The 24,624-nt window shown below is 41.1% G+C and overlaps 1 protein-coding gene across 7 annotated transcripts in view; it reads right to left on the bottom strand.

The window, feature by feature from the left end:
* The window catches only part of OSBPL3 (oxysterol binding protein like 3), an 87,097-nt gene extending 62,726 nt beyond the window's left edge, over positions 1-24,371 (bottom strand). For 5 of the 7 annotated variants that reach the window (XM_042888822.1, XM_042888829.1, XM_042888828.1 and 2 more), the window contains exons 1-2: positions 24,215-24,371; positions 6,227-6,349 (exon numbers count right to left, since the gene is read on the bottom strand). The gene's annotated coding sequence lies outside the window, so the exon portion shown is untranslated. Of the gene's footprint in view, positions 1-6,226; positions 6,350-24,197 lie in introns of all 7 variants that reach the window. The other 2 variants (XM_042888823.1, XM_042888827.1) reach the window with 2 other exon arrangements.
* Between the last annotated feature and the right edge of the window lie 253 nt (positions 24,372-24,624).

Here is a 24,624-nt window from a genome sequence, read left to right as displayed (position 1 = left end):
CTGAAACAGAACTAGAAAGAATCCACACAATACAATTGGTTCTGCGAAGCAATTCTCTGCATACTGCAACTTTTTAATTGAATATAAAATTACTTTCAGGATTTATCCAATTTCCATGCCAATGCAGATCATCATAGACAATGCATAGGATACCATCTTCATCAACTTCTTTAAAAACAGAAATTAAAGTTAATAATCCAAGTGGACATGGACACACATTCTTTTTATGGGTAGAAAGGAACAATCCTATTAGTCTGCTCCACTGCACTTTTGCAGTCCCATTTGGTTAGAACGTGCTCAACATAGAAGTTTACTAGCTATGAAAAGTCATCTTACGGGTATGGAAAAGTTACAGATTTGTGCTACTCCCACGTCAAAAAAATCCATTGAACATTTCTGTTCTGAAATTCAGCAGCACATTTCCTTCATACAGTGAAGAACCAGTAGTTTCCTTAAGAGTCCTAATGCCTGAGCCAAACAAAGAATGCTTTTTTCCCCCCCACTTTTCCTGAATCAAACATTTTCACTCAAAGTCATTGACAAAAAGCTGATTGTATTACAGGCAAAGCTGTCAACTACTGTGTCTTAGAGCATCTTTTACCTTGCAAAATACATTTGCTGTTTGGATTGCTTTTGTCCAATGACAACAACAATAAAAGCAACAAGTAGGGAACTGCATGTCATTCATTAAAAGTTAAAAACTGTATTAACAATTTCAGCCTCTGGAGGCAAATGTAAAACCTGGAGTTATATCTGCATTCATAGGAACAGTGCACTTCTGAAGTCCTCCTTATCCTTATGAGGAACAATTCAATTTCTATTATGTATCTCAATTACACTGAGCTTTTTCACTCTAAACACAGCACTGCTGCCTTCTGACTATTGCTATAGCTGACAGCATCACTTTTTAGTTAACGTGACATTAAGGCCCACAAGAATTAAAATTATTTCATTTCATAGCACATCACAGTTTGTGATGCTCAAAACACTTGTAGACTTATTGCACTATGGAAAGGCAATTTTCTAGTATCACCACTTTCATCAATCATGTAGCACAAGACTTTCAAAGCATAATTGAAATTTCTTTGATTTTTCTGAAAGCAAGGGACCTGCTATGTAGAATACACTACTATTTGCACAGCCCTCAAACACACCTGCAGACAGTTGTCAAATTGTTCAGATTAGTTTTAATACTGGGAATAAAAACTCCTGGGAATAAACGCATGCTTGAACAAAATCTAGGAAAAAAAAAAACCAAACAAACCACCACAAACAAATGAGAAGGGGCTTGTTCTTTTATAAGGCAAGGTCCCCTGTGAAACCTGCTCTTGGATAAAGAGCTTTTCCTTCAATAATTTGCCATCCTCCAAAAAAAGAGCAGCTGAGTCATGGAAGACTTTGTGGTCTAACGCCACAGGAAAAACAAGGTTTGCAGGTGAGCTATTACATGTGACACCAGTAATAACGTGGGTGGGGCAGGGGAAGAGAACCTTTTCTTTCTTTTAAAGTTCTCTTTTGGAGTTGAAACAGAAGACTGACTTCAAAGGAAGGTGCAAAATAATATTCAAGTAAACCCTCTCTATTGTTATGTGTATTGTAATACACACACCTCTGTGTTTGTCAGTGCTTACATCGCTGTACACAGTTGCCAGCCCCAAACACTTCATATCCAGTCAACTTAGGGATGAGAGAGTGCCTTTCACATCAGGTCGTGCCCCAACAAGAGGGGTTTTCTCTCTCTAACCTCTGAATGGGCTGCCCCTCCTGCAATTCATCTTGTGTACCCACACAGCTGTCTTTGACCAGAGGGAATTTCCCTGGGCTTGTGCAGGGTCCACTTGGAACACTCCATGCAGCTATTTGCTTGGAAGCCTCAGCAATTAGCACCACTCTGGAATTTCTGTTTACACAACTGTAATACCTGCGTCTCCTCCAGGAGATAAGGCAACACAGAAATTACCTGGACAAAATACAGAGAAAGTGAAAGTTGAAGTAAATCAGGCAGCTACACTGAAAACCTCCTAAAGCTTGTCAAAGTAATTTTATATTGGATTACTTTGATGCACTCTGTTGTGCCTACAAAGTTACCAGCCAGCTTGTTTTACTCCCAGATAAAATCTTGTTTGATTTTCTGCCAGAATCAGTGTTCTTTCAACACAGTTTCAGCTGCTGGTAGAAGGTATTTTTCTTCTCCAGTTTCATAACCAAACAGACTTGTCTCCATAGTAAACATGTTGTTTTATAGACATGCAGCACATGCATAGAGCCCACGTGTTTAACAAAGTCAAACAAACATTGCAAACATGTTATATTTTCATAAAAACACTTCTGTTTACTAATGACTACTAATAATTATCCTTGGTCAGATTTGAGCTTTTTTTTTTCCTTTTCTCATTGCACATATGCTTTGATAAGATTTATAATTAAAACAAAACAGAAAGACAACATCAAAAATAGCAACAGATTACATTCCTGGATCAACATGATGATAAATAAAATAAGATTAAAGCACACCACTGCAGAAGCACGTTGATGGTAAACTTCACACAGATGGTTTATATATATATGTACATATAAACACACTGCTTGTTTCACTCTGTCTTCAAAATAATCTCCTTGGAAAGTATATACTGTAATAATCATGATTTGTTTGTTTGTTGTTTAGTCCGGGAAGCTTCTTCAAATCTAGGGAGTAACACAGTTTTCATTTCTTCTTCAAATACCTACTGCCACAATAACAGTTCTTTCTAATTAAAACTAGGATATGACCTTTTCCCAAAAGCAAATGGGAGTATAAAGCATTTAAACAAGAAGTCAGAGAATGAGCAAAGAAGTCAAAGGCCAAAAACATACCTAATTCACAACAATATATGCCAGGATCAAAATTCATTTCCACATCCCATTACCATTCTACTGAAGGAGTCCACAAAGGACTACAGCTCTCCTTCCCTCCCACACAATCAGTTTGTATGCAAAACCTCTGCACAACTGAAAAGCAAGGGGCCCTGGTCACATCTGATGGTTGCTCTTCATAAATAAATCTCCTCTTCAAGTTGTCTCTTAAAAAGTGACAAATCTTTTGCCTTATGATGTATCTGATATATCATTATTTTTTCTTCTACTGGAAAACAAGCAAACATTTTGCCACAAATTTACAATAGTCCAAACAGGAAAAACTTGGTTTCTACTAGAAAAATATGTAATCCTGATGGAAACATACATTCAAGCACACACTGAAAACAGAGATTCTGTGTTAGAACCACTTCTAAAAAGAGGGACACATTTTATGAGAAATGAGGGTTTCTGCAAGCGCAAGACTGATTTACATCAAAGGTTTGGCTTCATGGTGAACTCTGCTCAGGGTGAGAACATGGACTTTTCCATATCTCTTTCCAGAAACCAAAATACAGAACCTCACTTCGTTAAAATCCTCCTGGTAGCACCAACAAAAAGGTAATTTCTTCCTGTTCCTAAAATGCAGGAGAATCAACCCAATTGCTTCTAGAATTATGAGACACAGCAGACGCTACTTTTCTCTGTGTGGAATGGAAGCATGAGGAATCACAAGTTTGAGTAACAGGAGACAAGACTCGTAATCCTCTCTCACATGTTACTTTTGGCTATGCTAACTGCCTATATCAAGCACTTGAGTTCACGTCTCTCACAATGTAGGAATTAGTAACTACAAGAAAGATCTGAATTTCAATGCTGAGACATGCTGTGTTTCTTTTGCAAGGGACCACAGGATCCCAGAGTTCACAGTGTCTCACCTCTTCAGGCCCAGTACCAGTCCAAGACACAGGTGCTGTTTTACAAATTCCCCTAAGAGGCATTTAAGCTATTTAAAAAATTGTGACTGCACATTTGATCTACATTTTGTAACTTCACAAACCTTTCACTTCTACTGAGGCAAATTCTACAAATGACATTATTCTGGGATCATACTAAATCAGCATCCCAGTTTTCCAAACAGTTCTTCTGCCTGATCGGACGTTATCTCTATTTATAACATAAGTGCCTATGAATAAAACAAAAACTACAAACTACACCCTTATGAGGTAAAGTCATCTTTCTCCTCCTCTTTTCCTTGCATAAAATGCCATCCAGTATGCTTAGATACATAGTTTATTTTAGTCTTCAACAACAACAAAATTAATTTGTTTCAGTAGCAACTACTGAGACAGTAAAGTTACAATTATTTTTTTCCTCTCCTCCAATCATTCCCTCCAGAACACGCTACTATACGCTGAGCAAGTCAAGGAAAGTATTCCTAAGTAAATCCACAAGAAATGCTTCGACATTTATCTGAGACAAATAATTTGAAGGTACAGGAAAAACAAAGAACTAAGTTTGTGATCACTGGTTATTTTTGCATTTAGAAGCACGCGCACACTAGGATTTGAACTCTTTTTCTTTCAAAGGAAGCAAGAAACAATATATTTCAGCACAGAATTCATAGTTCTTCACAAAAGAGTTTCTTATATAAGAGTAAAGAGACAGCAGACACAGTTGAACTGCTAACGTTCATAAGCTGAATATTGACAGAAATTTTACAAAATAAATATTATGAAAAATATTTAATTTGACTGTGCAAGTGCTTCAAGTGAGAGAAAAACAAAAATCAACATACATAGTACATACAAGAACTGAACTGGGAATTTCAGGCTGGGAAAACTGAGACAAATTACCAGTGAATGCACAGGAGTTCCATGAAGATTGAGAAAACTTACTTCACAATATTTTCCTATGTTCAAGTGAGTAGCAAAGAATTCTTTACTCAGTAACACATATAAACTGTTTCTATAATAGCCACAGATTTAGTTTTCAACTTCATAAAATGAATTTAATTCACTTTAAGGTTTATCTACTTTGAGAACCAAGAAGTGTTTCCTTTCTTTTTCAAAAACAGAGCTATTCAGCAAAATTACACCACGAATTACTGTGAGACTTAACATCTCTTAAGAAAGAAGAGCAGCCTGGGCTAGTGGTTGGTGACCCTGCACATAGTGATGGGGTTGAAACTAAATGATCTTTGAGGTCCTTTTCAATCTAGGCCATTCTATGATTCTATGAAAAAAGGTTAAAGAATCTTCAAGGATTCCAGTAACATATTTCAACAGGATAGTACTATGCCAGTAAGAAAACAAAAATATTTTTGAGCAGTAATGGTTATCACAGCAGCCTTCTTCCGTAGCTATAAGAGACACAAAGAATTTCCTCTCTGTAATTGTTCAAACTCTGTTAGTTTTCTGTCCCTGCAAATCTATCACCCTTCCTTCTAGCAACTGTCAGAATTGTTTTTCTTGCACCAGAAGTTAGAGATTAGGATACGCAAAGGAAAGATTTTCTGTGCTCCTCCACAGCAGGTAATTAACATACCTTTGTGTCATAAATCCCTTCTGAAAATAAAATAGCCACATGTTGCACATTGGGGTGTGGCAGGGCTATAATCACTTCTGCCAAGTATGCAAGACTTTCTGCAAGTCTGTAGACAAGCACAAAACATTACTTCACTATTTAAACACACAGCATGCCAACATCACCAGTTACTGGTTTAGTTTCCGTGTTTGATAAACTCTGTTTTTTGCATAGGTAAAAAGATCCTATAGCTACTGGCCACCTCCCAGAATGAGACCATCGTAGCAGTATAGCAGTATCTACCAAAGCAAATAAACCAAGTAGGAGTATTTTCCACTTGTTGCTCTCCTCTATTTTCCAGCCTCCTGTTTGTAGAGGCAAAAAATGCACATGGATGTTTATGTGATAAAGAGCAGCCACATCTTGCAAAGATCCAAACCCTGAGCCTGTTGCATATTTCAGTTTTCATGACTCAACTCTGACATTCCAAAGGAATACAAGTCCTTCCTGAACAATATGCACCTCACAATACTTAGTACATGCTCACAATAGAAACTGTGAGATATGAAGGTTGGAAGAATTTCTACATCCTTCAATTCTTCTAAACACAGTTGAGCACAATCATCTCAAAAGGAGATGGAAGTGCTGCCTCTATGCAAGTAAAAATTATTTCAAATAACAGTTATCTCCTCCTGTATGAATCCACATAAATGGGATTCAATAAAAGGTGAATGTTCATAGCAAGAAGCTTCTTATATCCCACCTGTCATCACATCCCCTCTAGGTTGGAAAAGGCTCCATGTCAATTTATCTTCTGTTTTCCTACAGAAAGGGAACAGAATCCACAACATAAGGAAGGCTGACTTACAATGAGTGGGCAGTCCCTCATAGCTGACCGTGTAGAATAAAAATCTCTTCTTTTAGAGTGGTAGAAGTCCAAGCAATTCCATTAGGCAACACCTGAGAAGCTCATGTGAGTCTGCTGCTGGATCTGAAAATAAACATACCAGATTTAAAATAAACTTCCTGCTACTTTGTCCTCCCATACCTGAAAAGTATGAGGGAGCTAGGGAGTATGATCTATGAATATCTGGAAACCTTTTTACTCTCCTGTTTCCCCCTATTGCTGTTAATTAAAACCTTTCCCTAAAACACAACACCTACAACCACATCTTCCTCTCCTGACAGGTATACACTAGAAGTTCAAGTTAGCAAAATTCTCCTACAACTAAGCAACCAAGTCTACTAATACACTACCTGACTAATATATTTGCAACAGAAATCTTTCTTGTCCAAAGGGCCCAGAATTCTGCACAACAGATGCAACTCTGCTTAGGGCCTGGTAAACTTGCTTTCATACATCTTGTCAGCACAAAGAAGAAAAAGAATCCCGCATGGGAGGAGATGCTGGGGGTTACTACCATCTTTGACAAAACCTCACCATTATTCAGCCACTGCTTTCTAGCAACCAACACACAGTTTTGTATTTAGATGCACTTTTTCTGAAGACGTTCCAATTTTGCAGTTTTCACTGTAACAATTCTCTGTACAAAATCAACACTGCCAATCAGAAAAGGCTTATGACAAAAGCTATGTATGTGCTCAATTTGAGCTAAAAAGATCAATATTTTAACCCGTTTCTACAATCATAGACTGTACAGGTCTTCATTCTGAGTATTTCAATTCCTGTTGAACAAAGTCAGCTCCCTAACAGTCTGATGATAATCTCCCCAGAACTTTATCATCAGCAGAAGGCAAACTCATGTCTGGGCACCACATAGCATTTACTGTTTACAAAAGCTAGTGTATCCTTAAGTTTCCTAGAGCGCTTTGATGCTTTCCTGACCTTTCTTCAAGATCAACAGGAAAGAACAGAATTCCTCAAATTTCATGTGCCCTTGATTCAAAACTGTTATCCACTATGTATGTTTGTTTTATATATACATATAGCTATAAAGCTATATATATATATATAAAAAAACTTTTAAACTCATAGTATAACATAAGTTAACATGCTATTTCTACATGCTGTGAATAGACTTCTTTTCAGCAGCAGAACTAAATTATTTTGCATTTGCTGAGTTAGTGGCATTACTGCCTTCATTTAGTGTTATTCTTAAAATATTGGCCTGTTTTCCAAAGAATAAGAAAACAAATCCTTTTCCCTGTTTTTAGCTCACTGAGCTTTGAGTAAAGCCGCTTACCATCTTTTACCAATTGTCTATATTTAATAACTCCTAATTTCATGTTTACACTGAATTCCTCACTTCTTCTGTTTGTTACACTCCTAGAAATGCCACCACCACCCCCAGCTGGTTTGAAATCTAAACATCTGCTATCTAATTTTAGGATTTGATCTTTTGATGTATGAGCTCGTGTATCAAAATATTAAGGCTGGAAAAACTGCGTTAACCATGATATTTCATATTAATTCAAAGTTATTTCATTTGTGCTGCCTTTTAAGATTGGTGACTTAAAATAGCTATTAATGCAATAGTCCATTGACATTTTTAGCTTGTAGGAGCCTGCAGTGGGCAGAGGCAGCTGAAATAATAACATATTTGAGCGATGAACCAGCTTTACGATTTTATTAGTCAGACTTTCCCAAATCTATGGCTGGCATCTTTCCCAGTATCTCAAAAATTAAGCCACTTCACATTAAAACTTCCAACCAGTCCCTCATTATAAACTTCTTATGTTCAAGGCAATAGAACAACTTCCATGATAAGCCCCTACAAATAAACACAAATACCTAGCTTTGATAAACAGGGCCTTTAACTTATTGAGTTGATGATATGAACAAAGTAAGAAAAATAGAAGGAATAATCTGATATAGATTAGTCTGAGAAAATGACGTTACTCATCAGGAATATAGTACACATCACACCGAAATAGCAGGACCCTAAAGTGAACCAACAAGGTCAGAAGTACGCAGCAATCCCAAAGGGTCACAGGAAAAGAAAGCCAAGAGTTACGCAGAACATTACCTACAGCTCTCCACTTTCTTTTGTAGCCCCTTGTGCAAGAGTTTTGGCCTTGCCTTTACAACTGCAGAATTTGTGATCTACATGCCACATAGGACAAGCCCAGCATAGGGGCATTCACCTTGAACAATGTTCCCACAGGTACCTGAGAAGTCCATCAGGGAACAGAGGCATTTCGGAATGTCTGCAAATAAAATGCACTTCTTTGGGGGGGCAAGGAGGAGAACGTAGCATAGCATAAAACATCACCTCCTCTACTCCTAGGAGATAAAGCTCAGATTCTAAATCTGGAGGACAAAAGCAGTAGTTCTTTGATCATGCAGATATCTATATAACTCCAGTCATTTCATAATTCATCTAGTGAACAGGCCAACAGGTAATAAGTTATTCTCATTAAAAAAAAAATTTGTTGCTGAGTATTTTGCAATATAGGTGCACACTTCCTAAAATCATCTGGGAAATCCAGACCAGATAACCTGCAACACTTCACAGCCTGTTGGTCCATCTATGGTTTAAATTTTTTTGTAATTTTAAAAGAAAAAAAAACAATCCCCACTTGCAGAGACCCAACCTAAAACTTCTCACTATAACTTTCACAGACATTAGAACAAGCAGAGTGTGATACATTGGAATAGAATGACAAAAGGAAGACCAAACATGACTCTCAGAGGGGAGCTACAGCTCATGTGAGCATCATAGAAAGATGTTCATTTTATGCAGAACAAAGGAAATCAACTATCTGGCACCTAAGGAAATACAAAAAAAAAAAAAAAAAAAAAAAAAAAGTAGTAGTTGATTTTTTCACAGCACCACAATTCATTCAGCTGTTTTATGTAGCTTATCTAGTATTGGTACACTACATCTCTAAGTATTTCTGGAAAAGCCTGTTTTCCTTTCTGGAAAACAAACGAACACCAAACCTGGCAATTAGATATCAATTGGTGGAAACGTGCAGCGGGCAGAACAAGGCCCTTCAGGAGTGATTGGCCAATTCTCTCACCTTCTCAATGTTTGCCATTTGTTCCTGCTGCAATTGCTGGTCAAGCCAGTAGCAACATGACTGGAATGAGATTGGGAAATAAATCCAAGTAACTCAAGTAATTGAGTTAATAATCTCAGACAGGAAAAAAGCCAGATTTCTAGCCACACTGTTAGTTGAACCAGCTCATTGCATGGATGCCAATACTCATGGAAGAAAAAGAACAAACCAAGCAGCTGCACAAAGGAACACAGAGAGCAGCTACCCCATTTTTGGAAGCAGCATGAAATTATGCTGATTGACACTGAAAATGGAACTGAGAACAAAGTAGCAGTCAGAAAGCAAGCATCTTGCCAGAATCAGCAATAAGCATGGCTTCTAAACTCAGTTCAATGCATGTGAGCAAAAGCCATCAGTAATGCCAGGTCTGACTGAAACCACACATTAACATCTTACAGTTTGCATAATAGATAAGCCAGTTACAAATGCCATTATGTGGTGCTAGCTTTAATTGCTCCAAGCTAAATACAATTTGGAATCTAATAGCTCCCCCTCAGCTCTTCTGTCTCTCAGGAAGAAAAAAAAATTCAAGTTAGTAAAAGCAAACAGGTATATCCAATTGCGCATCATCACAGAGAAAAGGAAGCAAACCACTGAGACAATTAAGTTGTCTCAAATACTCATGCCGCACTCCTGGTTGCAGTAGGCTGCCGTTTGCTCTCGTCTTCCACCAACCACCTTGGTTCCAATTACAGCCAGCGAGTGAAGCACACATACCTGCTCCTGTCCAAGCACTGCCATTTCTCTGCTCTATTAGCAGGCTGTACTGAATCCCACTTGCCCGATGCTTCCAGTCAAGCTACTGCCCTGGTACCCACATGCTTTTCTCTGTGTACCTCCTGGCTCAGCAGCACAGGGGAAGAAGACGAGGGCAAGTGTCCTCCTGCACACGTGTGCAGCTTGATCCTCACCTGCTGCTTTTGTATTGGCATTACATATATGAGGAGTCCAAAGTCTGATACAGCAGGAGAGACTACACCACCCTGATAAAGCCACGAAACAAGTTATTCTGCCTTCTTGCACCAAATCACCAAATCAGAATTTCGAAAAACTTAAATGCAAAGTTCCATGCAATGGGCTTTAATTTCCCTCTCTGAGCTGATAAAGGCAGAAAATTCAGCTGACAACTAGAAATACATACTACAGATTCAGCATTTTTGTTAACCAGCATTATAAGTCATTATGTAACTGAAGTTCCCCACTTTTTCTACTGTTCAAGGCTGGGGGGGGGGGGGTGGGGAGGAAAGGGGGGGCGGACGGACATAGATCATTGCTGTAATGAGACAGCAGACTTCCCACTGACTGCAACACCCTTTCTACACCCCCCTCCTCACTGTGCCATCACCTGACTTTTCCTCTCCTCCATCTACTTTTCCTCTCTGGCTTTATCTATCCTCTGCCCATTTTACTGAGGTGAGGTCTTAATTTAAAAAAGCAAACAAACGAACAACCGTCCTCCCTTCCCCCTCCCAAAAAAACCAACCCTATTTTTAAGAATTCTTGTTGACTTCACCCCTTGTCTGTGGTGCATGCAGACAAGAATGTTGCTATTTATGGAAAAAAAGTATTCATCAGACCGTAAGAATTACTGAATCTGGCATTAGAGATGAAAAGAGGGGCCAGCTGACTCCAGCCCTGCTTGCCTTGTAGAGCTGAGCACACGTTGTAGGAGCACAGCTCGAGGTCTGCCAGGAGGAACCTCTTGCACTGAACAAGCCCAAAGCCAGTATCCCACACTTCCCGTCCCCTGCCCTACCACTTTCTGAGACAAGGAGCAGGCTGGATAGACCAGGTTAAAGGAACTCTGTGTATTTGTTGTCTATTGTGAGAAATGTTAAAGCAAGCCTCCTGACATGTGCTGTTTTACATTAGAACATCCACGCTCTCCTGCTAGCAGAGCTGACACAGAGCAGGAGAAGGAAGGCTCCCTGCTGTCAGTGCAGAGACAGCCTTCTTCCATCCACTTCTGGTAAATGCAGTAACAGAGCCACTAAGGCTTTGCTTTCTGAAGTAGCAGACCAAGATACAGACAAACAATACCAAACACAGGCATGAATGTTCTAGAGACTTAATACAAAGACCTTCTGCCACTCATACAGGATTTTTGTTTCAAAACCTTGCCAATCACAACAGCCTATTTGGTAAATGAATTATTTAAAAAATACCTGCACACTCAACATCACGCACCTCTTGTGGATAAAAGCACTCCTAGTATTATATGGTAACTGCAGTGACCCAGGACTCAGTGTCCTGCTGGCTGGCGGGGGCAGCCAGGCACAGGCAGCATTGGGGCAGCCCGCCAGGGGTGGCTGCACAAGCCATCTCCCATCCATATTTAAAACCATGGTACATCTCTTCTACATTTTGTACAATGTGTTGCCTTTTAAAAGTGGTCCTGAAAAAAAAAAAAAAAAACAAACCAAAAACAACAAAAAGATGAAAAAACAGTGGACAACAGCCAAAGCAAACACAGGATTTGTCTGGGAAAGGAAGTATGCAACTGTAATAACCTGTAGCCATTCAGTAAATCTGGATCTGAAGATTAGAGAGAAAAGATACTAGAAAAAGGTGATTTGTTTTCTTGTCCTCAGTAATACTGGAGAGGTTTTACTTTCCTCTCCAAAATTAGAACATCTGTGTAAGTGTAAGCCCTTCTTCTGTTCCTCTTAGTCTCACACCTGCGCACAGAAAACCAAAGAAGCAGAGCACATTCAGTTTCAAGTCAGGACAATTGAAACCTCAATGTTTACAAAACTTCCATGGAAACAGTAACATAACTGCTTTTCCATTAATTAAAACAACAAAACTCATGAGAATAACATTTCTGTCATTGTCCAGAAGCTGCAACCTACTCAAAGTTGGCTTATTCAAAGAATTTTTCCTGCACAAATAAATAGAACAGCCAATTACGTGTCTGCACATTCCAGAATGCATTCATTTACCAGATGCTTTTCTCTGCATCTTGTGACCTGCAAGATTGCTTCATTCAGCTGTAATAATAGCCGGGGGAAAATTGCAGCAACAGCTATTGCTATATATGTGACATTATGGGGAAACAAAAATATATATTTATATAGAGATATTTTCACTTCTATATGACTTGAGATATATGTTTTCTCTCATACAAATATTTATCTGTAGATAGATGCACACTTAAGTGAATTTAGATAGACAGACATCTCAAGTTACATTTAGGTGAATGTTTTCACCATCAGATCAAATAATTTGCAAATGAAGGCCTTTTGCCCTCCTCTTTGCACTTTAGGTACTTCCCTGCTGAACCAAGGCTGTAATTCTCCTGGCTCTTCGAAGTTCCTCAAAATACAGTTGGAGAACAGGTTGGGAGGAAAAGCCCTGAAGGTTATTTATATAGCAAGACTTCAAACAGCTGCATCGCAGGTGATTTAAGAGAAATTAAAGTAACAAAGAGAGAAAGGTGGGTGAAACTCTTGAGTACTCAGAGTTACTTGTGGCAACTTTCCTCACAAATGGACTTTGTTCATGAGATAAAGATGCTGAACCTGGGGGACAAGGTGGCACGCCCGAGAAGGGACCGACAGATGGAAGTGAGAAGTGAAAGTTATCGGGCACCCACACAGTGCTGGCATGCAGCCTCACTGCACCAGCAGAGGAATACGAGGGTGTGGCCAAGAAGGATTCTTATCTCTGATCTTTTGATAGCAGACAAAGCCCTGACATGGATGACAACAGGGGTCAGGCAGACAAGTAGACCGCCCAGTCAAATTTGCATGACCACAGCAAATGTTTCGAACCTACCAGTTTTTAAATAGTAATAACAAGAGGGAAAAAAAAAAAAAAAAAAAAAAAAAAAAAAGAAAAAAAAGGTCTGTTCTACAAAACGGAAGAACTTGAATTGGGTATTAAATATAAACCTAAAAATAACAGGGACAAGAGAGCCGTAGCAGCTGAAGCACATCTTGTTATTCAGAAAAAACAGAAGTGGATGTATGGGCGGTGCATATCTACACAACTTAAAACTGTGATAGACCAAAATAGATACATTATATAAAACTGAGACATTACAAAGTAAGAATAGGCTCTGTTTTGGTCCAGAAAGGCACTTCAAAGAAAAACTGTCCAGTATGGAGTGCTGCACATCTGAAACGTATCCCAAAAATCCAGCTTCATTACAGATTTCATCATAATCACAGGGAACTGTGCATTACAAGAGATTAACTTCTCCAACAAGAGAATAATAAGCAAAAGGAATTGGCTGAAAAAGTCAGGAGGGCTGAGGAATTCAGAAATCCAAACCAAAACTGCTGAGCTGCTGCAGAAACCAGCCTGGAAATCCCTCATGGGGTGCAGTGTGCAGCAGACAACTTCTAAGATGAAAGGGTCTGAATAGGTAGGCATCTTCAAGCCTCCCTAAAATGGAGGGAAAGAACTGATTAAAGATAAGTTGCACATAACACGTTAAAGTGCAGGAATAGTTAAAACTTCCCTCCAAAAACTGATTTATATATAAATTTAAAGTGAATCTCTTCACCAAAACATCAACATCTCAGCTTCACTCAAGAATCTTCATTTTTTGTGAAGATGCAAGAGGAAGGAAGGGGGTTAAGGATGTTTACAGAATATTAATTTCAAACAGTTGCAGATCAAAGAAATAATACTTTTTGGAATCCATGTTTAACCAACTGAGCACATGTAGCATTTCACATGAGATTTGTTGGTGTTTTCTTACTGATTCAAGGACAGATTTTCAAAGATGAGAATACTTTGTGTGCTCCCATCTTCCCAGTGTTCTGGAAGGCTGATATACACACCAACAGGCATTTTTAAGCCTCTGCGCAGGGGTCAGAACGCTTTCCTTCAACTCCCCAAAAGAGAGCAATCAGGATGAAAATTATAACTTGATTATGAATTATGTGAATCTTTTCATTTAATTTTTAAAATTTAAGCTGTTAAATGAATATACAGTATTTTCCTCTTTACTGCACAAGGCTCACATTACAGACACTGTCGGATGAAACTGACTTACACGTGTAAGTTTTACTTTTGGGAGCTCACCCATATCCTTTCATCTCCTTAACAAGTAGCCCAGTATACTTCCCTCCACAAAGACTTGACTGTTATTCAGCAAATTTCCTTAGGATCACTTCATGCTATCAAAAGCATGAGAAGAGATCATAGTTGTTTGTTTTTTTTTTTTACAGGAGAAAAAAGACTCCTGTGCTTCAGATTGTGAGCCTTTACAATCTAACTTGTAAATCCAATGCAAATCTAACATAAACAGCAAACCATTACAACTCAGTCAGCACGGACATGAGATGTGCTAGAGTTTCCCTTCCACCAAGCCTCTTTTTTTCTTTTTTTTTTTTTCTTTTTAAATAAATATTTATTTATTCCACTTACCCAAGCTACAACTTGTATTTTGCTTGCATTTTTCCTACTTCCACAAAACTTTTTGCACACAAGTGTTTCAGAAGCATTCATTCAGTGGTTATAAAAAGTTTTATAAGATGACTTGGCTTTGCTCAGAGATGCCCATTATTTTCAAGGGTAAAGAAGGAACCACAGGGAAGTTAAACAAACAAAAAAACAACAACAAACCAAAACAAACACAGTTTGGTCAATTAGAATAAGAAGCTATATGTATTCATATAAAAAAATCTGGATTCCCAGCCTTCATCTCTAGTTTCCTTAGATGGTTTTATCTACACCTCCTCTGTCCCAGTGTAACCCACTGGGCAGCTGACTGAGTGGCAATGCACTTCAGGATTGTTGGCAATGAAGTTAAGAATGAAATTCCATCGTTAATTCAAGTTCTGCAAGATGCAAATGCTGGAATCTGGAAGACAAGCTGTCCTGAGAGAGGTGTTATATCTTCCTCACATCCAACTGACATTTTATTTTCCAGAAGATAAAATTCACATAACAGCAAATAAAGGTGATCCTTAGGTAGCAGAGCTCTGCACACTAAAATTCTGCTTAATAGTTTCATTTGAAAACAGCACACAACTCCTGCTTTGCACTGAATATAGGATATTTCTATGTTTAATATGACCAGAGTACATGGTTACATAAATAATGGAAGCTCATTCAGTAATTCAATGCAAACTGTCACTATGTCTGAATTACCAAGACTGATACATCATCCAGAGTCAGAAAAATGTTTATGTTTTCGAGTAGTGACCCATGCTACAAAGGCAAAGTTTTGCTAGGCCTTTATAGCTCACAACGGCCACCATCACAGAAGCTCCACAAGTATCTCCTGAGGTGAGAGCACTCGGGCATTTGACAGCCTAATACAGTCACTGTATCACTGCCACATACAATGGAATTGAGAAAGTCATATGCTTTAAAGTAAGAAGAGGGGCAAAGACATAGCCAGGAATAAATGGAAGATCTTCCCCGTCCAGCTTATCATAATAATCAGCCAGGACTAAAAGGAGATTGTAGAAGCTTGCCTGATAAAAACAATGACCTCGCATGCATTCAGAAACAATCAGTGGTGTCCCATTACTTGAAATTTGATCTTTTGAAATGTAAGATTATCACCAGTAAGGGATCCTCACTACACCAGCAATTCCACATATATGACGTAGCAGAAGAAAGTGACCTTGGATGCTTAAGTGCTCCTGCAATAAGAGAGGAAAAAAAACATTTTGCTAGTCACTCTTATCAAACATTCTATTTTGTGAAAGTCGACCAGTATTTTCTTTTTCCAAGAAAACAATTTCATTTGTCAGAGCAACGTCCTGGAAATGGCCCAGCTGTGAATTCACAAGAAGTGTTGATCTAGCTGAATTTCAAAGGATAAAATACAATAGATTATAATATAAGGGAAAAAAAGAAGCGTGTGGAAAAAAGCCTGTGATTCTGCTATTCTGTGGAAAATTCTAACATCTTATTTTTGAATCTGGCATGAACTTCCATATTTATTCAGTAAACTGAATGGGAAAAATAAGTTGTGCTTGTCAATTCTTAGTTTGTTTCAACTACACAGCTAATAGGCCATATAGTTGGACATCAGCTAAAAAGCAAGGACTTTATTCATAGCAGCAGTTCTCTACTTCATTAAGTTCCCTTTTCTCAGCCATCTGTAACTCTTTAAGCTCTGGAAGACATTCAGTGAGCCTTCATTTTATAAGGTCCATAAGGTGAATGTGATACTAAATGCTTCTAGTTTTATTGCCTTGCAGACAAGATAAATGGAATAAATTCAGAGATTGTACCTTTCTTCTTAAAATACAATACAAAACAAACCAACAGTAAAAACTCAGAAAAGAATGAATGAATGGATTTCATACTTCCTGAATATCAGCAGCTGTGGCAGTGATGTAAGAACTTTTACCCAGCTAGCAAGCAATCTATAATGTAAGCTAAACCCAAACCGGTACTTTTGACTTACTGGTTTTGGAGTTGCTGTCTATCAGGATTAACACAAAGCAGTCATTCAGTATAAATTATTAGCATCATTCAGTTAAAAACGACAAGAAGCAACTGTAACATTTTGTCCCACTTTCTTACTCAACATGCCAATATTGTGTTTATTTTGCATTTCGCTTCCCCAGCGGGGTGCCCTCTCAACCTGGCAGTGGTACCAACACCACAGCCACCAACAGGTAGGCAAATGAGGGTCCACGATCAGTCTTAATCACCCAACACTGTATTCAGTAAACAGTATGTGTTGATGCTCCTAAGGGTACGTCTACCAAATTCACTTCCCAAAAGCTGGTAACATTCTTGCTAGGACATGACAAAGTCCTGCAGACCAGCACCAAAAGTTCTCCTCCTTCAACTGTTGGGACTTAAAAAGGAAATAGCTCTTCTTTCCCAGAATGGCTGTTGCTAGACTTCAGTAACAGAAATAGATTTAGTCTAGATTCTCCCCTTTCCATATACAATTTCTTGTTGTTTCTTGTTTCCCATGTATCAGTTTGTGCCCATCTTCTCTTGTCCTGTTCTACACTTTAACAAGTGACAAAACCACTAACAGAATGCTATCTTTTAAGGAAACTAAAGATAACTGCTCTGAGTTATTCCACAAACCCGGTTAACCTTGTCTAATTGCAAGCAAAATCCATTTCTGAGAAGTTTCCAGGACACCACAACGGCAGCACAGACCACAGAGGCTTATTAATCACTCTTGCTTGTTAGCAAAAACATTAAGGAGATCTGTATAGTGTATTACTGTATAGTGTTGGGGGAAAAAAATAAACGCAATAGGGCATTCTTTTGTACCATTCTCACTTATTTAAAAAGCAAAGACCTGCAATTTGCTGGATCCAAACTGTGTGATACATGCTACCTCGCTCTCTGAACATCCGCTACCCAAATGATTGCACAAGTCACGTACCACTGAGCAGCAGACAGATACATCCCATTAGGAGAGGGAAAAAGAAGAAAAAAAAAGTTCCTAAATTGTAGAAAGGAATCTCTCAGCAAGTATCAACCTGTGTGCCTTTGACAAGCAGCAAGGTGTCAGGGAGGGAACCTGAGAAAGGCACCACAAACTCCAAGCACAGTCATCTCACCACATGAGCAAAGGCTCTCTGTAGCCCACATCCTTTGTGGTGAACTGCATCAGCTCCCCAGTAGGCAGATGGTAATGACCAGGAGGTGCTTGGGGATCCCCACTGCTACTGATAATTTACATAAAGTGCACAAGCAGTACCACAGACAATTAAGAGACACTTCCTTTTTCTTTTTCTTTTAATTAAAAGACTTGGAAAGGGTAGTGACAACTTCAAAATGAAACTTCCCTTCTACCCTGCCACTACATTATAAGTTCACAGTTCATGCTGTCAGTGTTGTGTCTGGGGGATCTCAGCACTCCTATTTATCACACATGGGGGATACAGAAACTGTTCACTTTGACAGCAGGCAGTATTTTACAGGACTATTAAACAAGCTTCTTTGGTTGCAGCCAGAGCAGCTTCAGGCGCCAATATGTGCAAGACGTGTTCTGCATCTTGTTTAGCGGAGATGTTTCTGCTATTCTGTTAGTGTTCTGTGATAACAAAGCTTATCAGGACTGGTTTCAAGCCATCTCTTGCAATTACAGGCAAGACAGCAAAAGCTCTCTTAGAACAGCACATTTCACGTAGGGCATTGAGGCTATGAAGAAACTCTTTCCATTCTTTCTCAAGGCTTTCCTGGACACACTACAAAATAATTGCACTGAAAGGAACGGAGACAAAGCCTTCAATATTGTCTCCCACAGTATTCTCCTGGAGAAGCTGGCAGCCCATGGCTTGGACAGATACGCTTTTTGTTGGTTAAAGAACTGGCTGGATGGTCAGGCCCAGAGAGTGGTGGGGAACAGAGTTAAAACCAGCTGGTGATCATCCATGAGTGGTGTTCCCCATAGGTTGGTACTGGGGCCTGTCCTATTCAATGCCTTTATTGATGATGGATGAGTTTGCAGTGCGTTTGCAGATGACACCAAGTTGGAAGGAAGCATCCATTTGCCAGGGGATAATAACACCCTTCGGATGGACCTGGACAGGCTGACTGCTGGGCTGAGGCCAACTGGATGAAGTTCAACAATTCCAAGTGCTGGGTCCTGCACTTCAACCACAACACCAGCCAATGTTACAGGCTTGAGGGAGAGTGGCTAGAAGACTGTGGAGAGGAAGTGGACCTGGGGGTATTGGTCAACACTCAGCTGAACATGAGCCAGCAGTGTGCCCAGGTGGACAAGGAGGCCAATGGCATCATGGCTGTTGTCAGAAGGAGCAGGGAAATGATTATCTCTCTGTACTCAGCCCTGTTGAGGCTGCACCTCGAGTACTGTGTTCAGTTCTGGGTCCCTCATTGCAAGAAAGACATTGAGGCCCTAGAGTGTGTCCAGAGAAGGGCAACAAAGCCGGTTAAGGATCTGGAGCACAAGCCTTACAAGGAGCAGCTAAGGGAGATAAGATTATTTAGTCTGTAAGAGGCTCAGGGGAGACCTTACCACTCTCCTGAAGGGAGACTGTGGTGAGGTGAGGTGGGGGTTGGCCTCTTCTCCTGTGTAACTACTGATAGGACAAGAGGGAATGGTCTCAAGTTGCACCAGGGGAAACTGAGGTTGGACGTTAGGAAAAGCTTCTCAGAAAGAGTGGTCAGGTGCTGGCACAGGCTGCCAGGAACAGGATGGTGGAATCGCCGAACTTGGAGGTGTCCAAGAATCATTCAGATGTTGTATTGAGGGACATGATTTAGTGGGAAATATTGGTGATAGGTGGATGGTTGGACTGGGTGATGTTGGAGGTCTTTTCCAACCTTGGTGATTTCACAGTTCTACTCCATGGATTCTATGATTTCAACAACAACAAAAAAAAAAATAGTATGAGTAAATGGTTATTAAGATTGAACAAAATTGTACCAGAGATTATTGTACCAGTATCCTTCTCTGCTCATTTAAAAACTTGAAGGGCAAGACAACCTTCTGTAACAAGCAGAATTAAGAATGACACAGACGGGCTTGAGCACTGAGAAGGATAAAGTCTCCCACACACACCACTCTGCTGGGGACTGACAAGCCAGTCTGAATTTGTCGCTTCTGTGGTTTCAGCTACTGTCCAGGCAGAAAGAAGCAAACGCTTAGGGCAACTGTGTAAACCCACACAGTTGTTCTTTATTGGAACTGTTAAGACTGGAAGATTCATTCAGTTTCACCAACAATATATGAAAAATGGAACAGACAACAAACAGAACAACAGCGCATACACATTGCATAGGAAAAACCTTCAGAACGTGGGGGAAAAAAGTGGCATAAAAATGACAGTGTCAGAGAACGGTGACCTCAAAGTGAATGAGTGATGACGACCATAGATCGTAAAACACAGAATGGCCTGGGTTGAAAAGGACCATAATGCTCATCTAGTTTCAACCCCCTGCTATGTGCAGGGTTGCCAACCACCAGACCAGGTTGCCCACATCCAGCCTGGCCTTGAATGCCTCCAGGGATGGGGCATCCACAGCTTCCTTGGGCAACCTGTTCCAGTGCATCATCACCCTCTGTATAAAAACAGGTAAGAGATGACACCTGGTGAAAAGACTCATAGAGGTACTACCCTAAGTAGTGATAACAGAAATGGCACAAATTAAGATGAGGAAAGAGTAAGACTGCCTTCAGCCAGGGAACCGCTTCAGACTTCAATTCTAAAACCGTTAATGAGAAGATACACAGCCTGGACAGAAAGCCCAATGCTTCACATTCTTCTACTGGCAGCAAAGTCACTAAAGAAATTCAGCAATAAAGGGCAACAATAAAGTGCAACACATCACATCACCATAAACAAAGAATAGATCTAAAATTAATATGGGTGCAAACAAGGATTATTAGTTTCCCAGCTTCATTATTTTGGATTATTATTGCTTTTCTCCTAGGAGCCACAGTTAAATACAAGCACTGCTTGATGTTCATAGTGCAACATACTAACATTTTTGCTGATTTTTTGGGGGGGAGGGCGGAGGGGTTCAGTTTACCTTCAGACTCTGCCTGCATGTGGTTATCACTAAAATGCTGGTATTGTGAAGAGATAAATCAAAAGATTACCAATTCACACACTGCATTAGAAGAAAGAAGAAAGGTAATTTGTTTGTGCATATATTAACACAAGTACCAAATAAAACATTCAGAACAAAAGAAATCATTGAAATGGCAACATTTGTATTCACCAACCTAAACACGATTCAACCAACAAAACCCCCACAACTGAAAGATGAAGGAGTAAATTTTCAGGTCAGGTACTCATATCTTAACAACTGGACTTGGAAAGGAGAAATCTCAAGCCAAAAAATCCACGCACACCTCTTGGTCAGACAAGGGACACAGAGCTTGGCTAACGTTCTATATAGTGACTGCAAAGGACGAACTGTTCAAATTCAATTTAAGCCATAATAAAACTGCAGAACAATGCCAGAGGCATGTGAAGAAGCACATATGCTGCCTTCCTCCCGTGACTTACTAAGATACTATTAGGCAGCCACTGTATCAGGCTTTCTTGCAGTCAGACACACAATTAGTACACGCAGAGATCCCTCTGAGCTCATAGCCATTCTGAATGCTCCTAGTGTATTGAATGCATTGGCTCAACTCAAGGCCCAGAGGTCAGCAAAAATCAGTTCTCAATCATTTCCTCTCTTCTGCTGCACACAAGGATTCCTATCAAACCACACTTATTGGTATTTATCTTCCTCAGGAAAAAAAAAAAAAAAACCACCTCAAGAACCACATGTAGGACAGCCTTCAGCCAAAGACAGAGAATTCTCAGCAAGCATGCATCGCAAAAATTGCTCAGCGCCTTCCACGTCAGAAGTCTATTTGTTTTTACTTCTGTGGTTAGCACCATGGAACACCCAGACACTGAAATAGGATTAAGCACTGTTACGCTCACTGCTAGATATGAACACGTGACTTGTACCCTAAGGAGCTTGCATTGAGTCAGCAGAGCTCTGCGCACCAGGCAGGCAGGGCCGTGTGGGCTGAGCTGCGCTGCACTGCACTGCCCGACCTCAGCCAGCACTGTGCTTTTACTGAGAACATGTATGCCACAACTGCCATTACATCTGTAATGATACAAAAGTTATCCAAGTGGTTGGCTCTTTGTTAGCAGTCATCGCAGTTCAGACACTTCAAGTGAGAAAGAATTGGTGAGAGTTCTTTATTCCTTCGTTCTGAGGCTGCCCTTAACTTTTGTTTTGTCTCAATTCATGTGAAACAATACGCCGTGGGCTTCACACTGAGAGCTCCAAAACTAGCACTAAAAATACTGCATTAATTCCTGTCATTACTTCATCTGTAACAATCTGGTGTTTCTGCACACATGATAAGCGCTACACGAAAGCCACAAGCAGCAGGAAGAGGACTCTGCAGAAAGAGCAAGATAAAGCAGACAGACAGTAGAATGAGTTATGGACACTGGTTCTGTCAGACCCCCAGCAGTGTGTTTCTTGACTGTTTTGTTTTCTGTCTTACTTACGTTGTCAGATTACCATCAGCACCCACGTCTCTTAACCCTGATGGCAGGCAGCACAAATTATTCTAAGGCAATTAAAATATATCTGTCAGTGTTAATTTCTATGTCAGCAGAATACAGACAAGTACCCACAACATTACATACACAACAGCTCCTCATCCTTCAGACAGACAAGGAACTAGAGCAATAATGCAATAATTCCAGGCACAGTATAGGAAGATTCACATACTGGTACCACATGTGGCAGCTGCATGCAACTAAAAGCAATGCCTGTCCCCACTTTGTAAATTCAGTGGCAGAGGATAGGCATTAAAACCCCACATCTCAAAGAGCTGAGAAGCAAATCAAAGTTAATCCTAAAGTGCATCAGCTGCAAAAGGAGGGAAACCTTCCTGTTGGAAATAGCGTTCCTATATGAATTACTTAGAGTACTGTTTGTAACTGAAAATTCATTTTTCTAAATACAAACTGTAAGATCCAAGACTATCACAACAACGGCACATTTCACCCTAGAGAGCATGCAACAAAACTTATAGTATGCAATAAGCAAAGGAAAGACTATTAGATATACATGCATAGGTGCTCTAATTAGACCCAATTCTTTAAGATGATATACACGCTTTCAAAAGTAAGTGAGCTGGCTGCACGCACACTGTTGCGACAAGCTAACCCCATTACAGCTCAGCATCACTTCCTGCCCTCAGTGACCATGCAGTAGTGTCAGCCTGACCACAGCTGCTCAGTAGCACCTCAGAGCACAGCGTGTACCTACACCTGCACAGAGAGCATTTCCCTTCCCTACAGTTCCCCTCCCAGCTTCCAGACCTGGGTCCTGTGCAAAGCAAACAGGACAGTTGGAGTTTAACGCAGAGTGTGGCTGTGTGGCTGGACATCAGAGCAAGGAGAAAGGTGATGTGGGATTGGGAACTCTGCTGGTTAGTCACTGCTAGGAATAAAAATAATAATTATTGTAATAATAAAGTGAAGCTCATGGAAATTGGAGCTGCGGTTACCTATGCCTTCATGCAAAATACCAATGCTTTAAGCACATGAACCAGACTTAGAAAAGGAGAACGAGGCATCTGGAACTCTGTGAGAGTTCTCAATGAGAGCCAAGGGAAGAAGCCACAACAACCTGTGTCCCTTCTTGGGTTTGTTACAAGCATTAGAGCTCAGGAAAATCACGGGGCACACAAATCATCCCACGAGGAAGGAGTGCACTCGTTAAGTGCCCTCTCTCCAGCCATTCCACATCTCCTAGTAAAAACAAACCAGCAAGTGCTGGGGAATAATTCCAAACGGCTTCAAGTAACGGAGTATTTAAAGCTCAAACAGCTTAATTCGCCCTCAAACGGACATTTCATCAACTCAGCGCCATCCTGAAGCGCCTGGATTTAATTAACCTATTTTCTTGAGACGCGGGCAGGAAAGAAAATAAATAAATAAATAAATAACAGCGACAGCCCTTCTTCCTCGTGCCGAGCAGCGCACACAGCGCGGCAGAGCCGCCAACACGGGCGGACCCCGGCGGCAGCTCCCGGCGGAGCGCGGCGGCAGCGGGACGGGCGCGGGGCCGCGTGCTGGGAACCGCGCTCGCTTCGGCGCCTCATCCGGAGTCAGCCCCAGCTCACAGCTAACGCGCACGGAGCGCGCCGGGAGCGAAACACAGAGCGAGAACCCTCCGGAGCGGGGAACAGATTTTTGTTTAAGCGGCACGCCGCCCAGAGAAGCACAGCCGGAGACATCGGAGGACCGCGAGGTTATCCACGGTGCACGGCTCCCGCTGCCCTTCGGACGGTGCCCGACTCCTCAGCCCACGCAGCCCCGCCGCCAAGTCCGCCCGCCCGCCCGCGCCTCCCGCCCTGCCCCGGAGCCTACCTGAGCCCCGCACCTACCGGCCCCAGGGAAGAAAGAGGACAGAAGGAGTCGGCGGGAGCAGCGACCACGAGCGCAAAGCACGACCCTAACTGCGCCGGGAAGAGCAGGAGCGCGGAAAGCGCCACCGCACCTCAGCACGCCGGCTCGGCTCCAGGGAGCCGAACCCGAGCGGGGCCGGGGGCGGGACCGCCGCTCTGGATTGACAGCCGCCTCGGCCAACGGGAAGATCGCATTCGCCTTCCTCCTCCTGCCCGCGAGGGGCGTTATTACCGCCCGGCCGTTGAGGGTGAGGGTGTTTCCATGACGTCACGGGCGGCGCCTCGCGGCCAGGTGGGGCGGGCTGCGCTGAGGGGATGCGGGGACGGCGAGCGGGATCGCCGTGCTAAGTCGGAGCTGAGCCCCGCGGCCGGGCGGGGCAGGGCAGGGC

Source organism: Lagopus leucura, unplaced genomic scaffold (assembly GCF_019238085.1).
Source record: "Lagopus leucura isolate 7727_CA_CO unplaced genomic scaffold, USGS_WTPT01 Super-Scaffold_100157, whole genome shotgun sequence".
Taxonomy (NCBI): domain Eukaryota; kingdom Metazoa; phylum Chordata; class Aves; order Galliformes; family Phasianidae; genus Lagopus; species Lagopus leucura.
This window is presented reverse-complemented; position numbering and strand designations above follow the sequence as displayed.